Here is a 5,871-nt window from a genome sequence, read left to right as displayed (position 1 = left end):
AAAAGATGTGTTAAATGAGTTCTCAATTGTGGATGCATCATTTGTGATAAGACCGGTATTAGCACAACGACTTACTCAAAGATATTCAAAGGTGTGAAGGCTAGGTTTGGTCATGTGCTAAAGAGAAATAGAATCGTGCCTTGTCCTCAACCTTCAAAGGTAATAGAGGCCCAACGGTAACGTAATACAAAGGTTTTGGATTTGATAGGAGATCCCATGCATGTTCAATGCGTGGACACAATAAAGGTTGGGACCAAAAATGCATATGAGGTGAAGTTCACCAAACTCGGCAATTACTATTTAGATTTGTATAATGTGCAGTTGGCAATGGTAATGTACTATAATATGTCTGTGTGAGGAATGTAATGGTAAATTGCAGTTTGTTATAAAATTATATGAAGGTTGTCAAAGAAGTAAAGCTTGAAAGGGTTAGTGTAACTCTAATAAATAGAGCTTTATAATTCGAGAAGAAAAACCCAGGAACTTTAGTGTTCAATCCGAGCACCATGTGTGATAGCTCACTACATTTGAAGTTCCTAAGGAAACATTTGAGGTGATGCAACTATTCTTTATGCACACAAGCATTCCAAGTATCATCAATCATCAGGAACATGGTGAGATGCTCTCGATTGAAGGGTATGGTCAATACTTGGTTGAATGGCATCTTGCAAGAAACTTGAAAACTTTAAAATGCATGTGTGGAATCTCCAATGGTGCAAATACAAAGAATCCATGCCTATATTGCTTGACAGAGAGGGTGGAAGGAAAGGACGAAAAGAAGAACTAGCAAAGGGTGACAAGTGTTGCACCGACGCACAATAGAGAAGATCCCACTTGGAAGCCCATCTTCAACATTCCATTGGATTGTATTCACATTTGTTCATTGCATTCTTTTGTCATAACAATGGAGAAACTTGTATATGAATACATTTGCTTTGTTTATAGGATGCAACAAGAAAAAGAAGCCATTGCAATGTGTAAGAATGTGGAGCAAGTGCTATCAGAAATTGGACTACACAAGCATCAAGTGACGATTGAAAAATATGAGAAGAGATCATGAAAATATGGTAACTTGCCAAAAAATCCTTGCTTTGGAGGAGCAAAGGCTAGGAAGTTTCTCTCAACACCCATCAATGAGGAAGGGAATGTTATGGTTCGTAGGCCGCACGACTATGATGGGTGGAAAAAGTTACATTTTGTAGTTCTTCCTGATCGAAGTAATGGAGGAAAAACAAGATTGGCCAAAGCTAAGGTTTGGATAAGTCTTAACAAATTGGCTCCCTTACTTTGCAAGATGGTGTTTAACAATGAAGATAAGCAAGAATTTATCAATGATGTGCATAGCTTCTATGAAAACATGGTGAAAGTGTGGGGCAAAAGCTCTCTCACACATTACATGGTGCGTACTAAGTTAATATTTTAAAATTGTATGAATTGTATAAACTATTGAGCATAGTTTTACTCATGTGTGATATGTGTCTTTGTAGCATATCCTTGAGGCACATGGGCCATACTTTGCAGAAAAGGAAAGCATCAGAGTTTAGTCCACACAAGGCATGGAAAATTCACTTTGGATAGCATGTGGTGCATACCAAAGAGAAATCGATTATGGTGGAGGGGTGAATGGTAGCAATCTAATGATCCAATTGCTATCTTGGTGGTATAGGATTATAGTAGCAGATGAAGCTAAACTTTTGCAAAAGAGAGCAAATGAAGGTTGTAGACATTATGGAATCACGTCATGCCACTAAAAGAGTGTGTTATGAAGCCTCAAGTGCCAAAGAAAACCATGCCAAATGGCTAGAAACAAGGCTTTGACAAGGCAGCAAATGGGTTCAAAGAGAGCTAAGATAGTAAGATGAACAATGTGTTCAATGTGATGACTAATGCTCAGCGTTGTGCAATACATGTGAAGCGCATCATTGTAACTCCCAAGGACTTCCAACTTGTAAGAAATCTTCAAGCAGTGAAGGATACATTCATTCCAATGGAATGAACACAGTTTGTAATGTTATCTTTTTTGGCATAGTGTTATCCTTATGCATTGGACATATAACTTACGCACCCTTAAAATATGAATTAAATTTTTACAGTGATGCTTGAAGATTTCTTACAAGTTGAACTCGTGTCCTTCGCTCTCAACTTTGACTATGCATCTTCGTTGTATTTTCAACTCTTACTTACAGTTTTTGCTAACACTGTCAATTTCCATAGGAAAAACAAGCAAAAATTTTCCATTTCTTGTTGTAGACTTTACTCCTCATGCCTCTATATAGTCTATGTGGTGCGAAGTTTCTAAGGGCCAGTAGTCGCGATGTTGATTTCTCAATTATCAATGCATCCATAATTTTGGTGTGGGATAATTTTTAAAATACTAAACTATATTAAAATGCGACGAAACTTCACACGCACACTCGTTAGGTGGCCAAGAGCCATTTTTTTGGGGGGGGAAATGACAGCATAACCTTGGTCCAAAGTGTGTTGTATGGAGCCACTTTGCTTTTTTTTTGGAAAAAAAATTGCATGCAGACCCTTGGTCCGAAGTCTGGCATTTGGAGCCAACAAACCCCTAGTCCGAAATAATACTATTTTCGATGCCTATGTGCATCGGGTCTAGCCTATTGTCAAGTTTCATCACATAAAAATATGTGATAGTTAGAAATCTCACCTTCTCCAAATCCTCTTGTATCTTCATTTTCTTGTGTGTCTGCGAGGCACCTCTTTGGGCAGAGGGATCTACAAACTCGTTGGTAGGAAGCTAGGGCGTTGGTCCAAACAGATCATGCTATAGTGCTTCAAATTTGGCATCCGACACAAGGTAATTTTCTTCAACCAAGGTAATATGCTCCTGTGTTGCTATGATGGCACTCACTATATCTAAGCTTGTGCCATCATATCTTCTAATCTGTGCCATTGTCAGATGCACATCGATGTAATCATAATCGATTAGGTCTTCCATCGAATCCCTGACTAGGATGGAAAACAACTCTTCTTCCTTCATTTCCAAGTATTGTACATCTGATAGAAGCAAGTATTGTACACCATCTACTTTAATGGGCGTCAAGGAGGCAAGGTTGGGTTTGTCAATGTGGGAGGTTTCACTCAACCGCCAAGCCCCACGGACCGCTTATTGTTTCAAACGTTCCAAGCCGAGCACTAATGGCTACCTCTCACATAACCGACGCGCCATCCATATCTACGGGTGTAGTGAGCTTACCTCTGTGCCGTTCGAGTTACCTCCTCTCCCGCGCACTCCGGTAGCTCCACGATCCAAGTGCAAGCTTCAAGCAAGCTCGATCCTCCCGCTCCAAGCTTCAAGCTCCATTGCCGCGAGCAAGACAAGAGAAGAGAAGAGAAGAGAAGAAGAGAGGAGAAGATGGAGAGCTTCTCCACCCCACGGTCCCTCACCCTCACACACTCACTCCCTCACACTCTCACACTCCCTCTCTCAAGCACAATCTCAAGCAAGCAAGAACAAGAACAAGAACAAGAACAATAAGAGGAGAGCTACTTTTGGCCACACACAAGAATCAGCTTCTCATTCACTTTTCAACTTTATATACAAAACCCTAAATCCCTTTTGGACGGTCGTTCCCTTTTTCCCTTTTTTACATGGTCGGCCGTAGCCTAGGCCCTTTTTCCCATTGTCCTTCTATCTTCCTAGCTTCCTTTTCACTGCCCGTCTATATTTACAAATTGCACGGGTGAGAGCTAGGCGCTCCTTGAATTAAACCATGATGCGCTTGCGCTCTTTTACAAAAGTTTTGACTTGCGCTTTTCCTTGTGCGCCTTTCTCCCTTATTTAGGACTCTTCTCCTTGTGCGTCTTTGTCTTCCATTTCTCTTTGCCTTGGCCTTTGTCTTTGTCTTCTGCTTTAGCTTTTTCGGATTTTCCACCTTCGTTTGTTTGAGGGTTAACATTACCCCCCTCCTAGACGAGTGCCAGTCCCATGGCACTCACCGTCGTAGGTAGCAGGCTATAGCATGCACCAAAGACGTGGGTGACAAGGATGCCTATGGTTTCCGTGGAGGAGTGTTGGTGGTGGTGTGACAGGTCCTGGGGGCCTATTGGTGGCCAAGGTGGCAGGTGGAAGGGTTGTTGGAGTTGGTGGTAGGGCTGTTCTGTGTTGGGGATTGCATTGATGGCCAGCACAAGTGTAAGTTTATTGGGGATTCTGCACGTGACGATTCTTTGCGGGCTTGTCGGATGGTAAGGGATAAGCATTCAGAGTTGGGTGTCGCTAAAGAGCGATTGAAATATTGTTGGAGGCTTCAATACCTGCAATTTGAAAACCTCTCGTGTGGTCTCTCCCTAAGGGATATTCCTAGTCTTCTTATCGTGCACAAGACATTTTTTATTAGTTTGGGAGACAGGTCGAACTCTAAGCAAGCTGAGAGTATTGTCCTTCACTTGAGGACCCAAACTATGTATATACTTTGGTGCAAATACTATGTAAGTGCTCGTGCATAACTAGATATTACATAGTTAGAAGACCGTGGGCTAGTTTCTCGTAACAATGTGTGGATGAAGGAAAGTTGTCCATGTTGAGAAGAAGTACACATGAAGGTATATGAGACATCCTTTGCATTGTGACTGCACGATGTAGCATAATTGAATACAAGGACACCGCACTTTCAGTAGCTAGAAGCTATTGGACTTGCTTGATGAGGACGGTGTACTTTTCATGGCCAATCGTGCGATGCTTACCACCACTGATTGCAATGGTACTAAGGCAGAGTGCAAGAGAGAATTGTGCAAGTGAGTCAAGGTGACAGATCTAACCATAGGCGAGACAAGCTCCCTAGGTATGTCCTGCCCTTGATGTGCCCTGAACAATTGTGGGTGATGCTAAAGGGCTAGGGAACTAGGGACGGAGCCAGTCGACCAAGGTCACTAGACGTACCTAATTTGAGGACCCCTAGGTGTTGTGCTGTGATCGTGGGTGCTTCTTATCTTTTCGTTCTTTTTTCTTTCTTTCTTTCTTTCTTTGTTTCTTTCTTTTTCTTTTGTTTCTTTTTCTTGTGCTTTTTTCTTTCTTTCTTTCTTTCGTTCTATTCTCTTTCTTCTTCTTCTTCTTCTTCTTTTTTGGACTTTCCTGAGTACAACCATTACAATATGTTGAGGCTATCAGCCTTTAAATGGGTTGGAAAATGTCAAGCTTTGAAGGCTCAGGAAATGGATATTACAGTGATGATTGTGCCCTAGCCTCGTTGTTAGAGAAGCCATTGTTGAGATGGGGAGATACACTTGAGATATTGCAAACCTCCTTACGACACACGCGATGTTGGTACAATTGAGGTAACGACTGCCGTGAGCCAACTATAGAGCTTGACCCAAAAAGAGAGCGTAACCCATGAATATGCTTTGGGCCATGCGATGTGGGCGGTTGGCAAGGGTGATTTTTGCTTTCGGCAGCATGGCTTTGCCGCAGCTCTTTGTGGGATCGATGGTCTTGCCGTGATCGGGCATTGAACACTTTCGCACAAAGACCTGTATCATCCTACATCCACTTGTCACTTCATGAGAGTACATGCATGGTATATACCGCAACTATAATAAACCAATGCAATGCTAGGAGACATCACTTATCTGAATTCTATGGTGTTGACTTAGATATTTATCACCTGCGCTTGATTAGCTTTTTCTTTTTCTAAAGACGTGAAATACATTAAACACAGATATGAAAAGTTCGTACAATTGGGGAACATGTCAACATGACCATTTGAAGACAAAGAGTCCTGGCCAGGTAGCTTTTAGTAAGACTTTATACAACATGGGGCTACTCTATTTGTACGAGGTAGGGCGAGTCTGGGTGGTCGGGCGATTGGGGCTCTGCTGGTGCGGGGCTCCCGTGGGGTTGCGCAGGGAACA

This window comes from Lygodium microphyllum, chromosome 21 (assembly GCF_053477565.2).
Source record: "Lygodium microphyllum isolate KBCC chromosome 21, Lygodium_microphyllum_v1.1.10, whole genome shotgun sequence".
Taxonomy (NCBI): domain Eukaryota; kingdom Viridiplantae; phylum Streptophyta; class Polypodiopsida; order Schizaeales; family Lygodiaceae; genus Lygodium; species Lygodium microphyllum.
The sequence above is the reverse complement of the archived record's forward strand: the minus strand, read 5'-3'. Positions refer to the sequence as shown.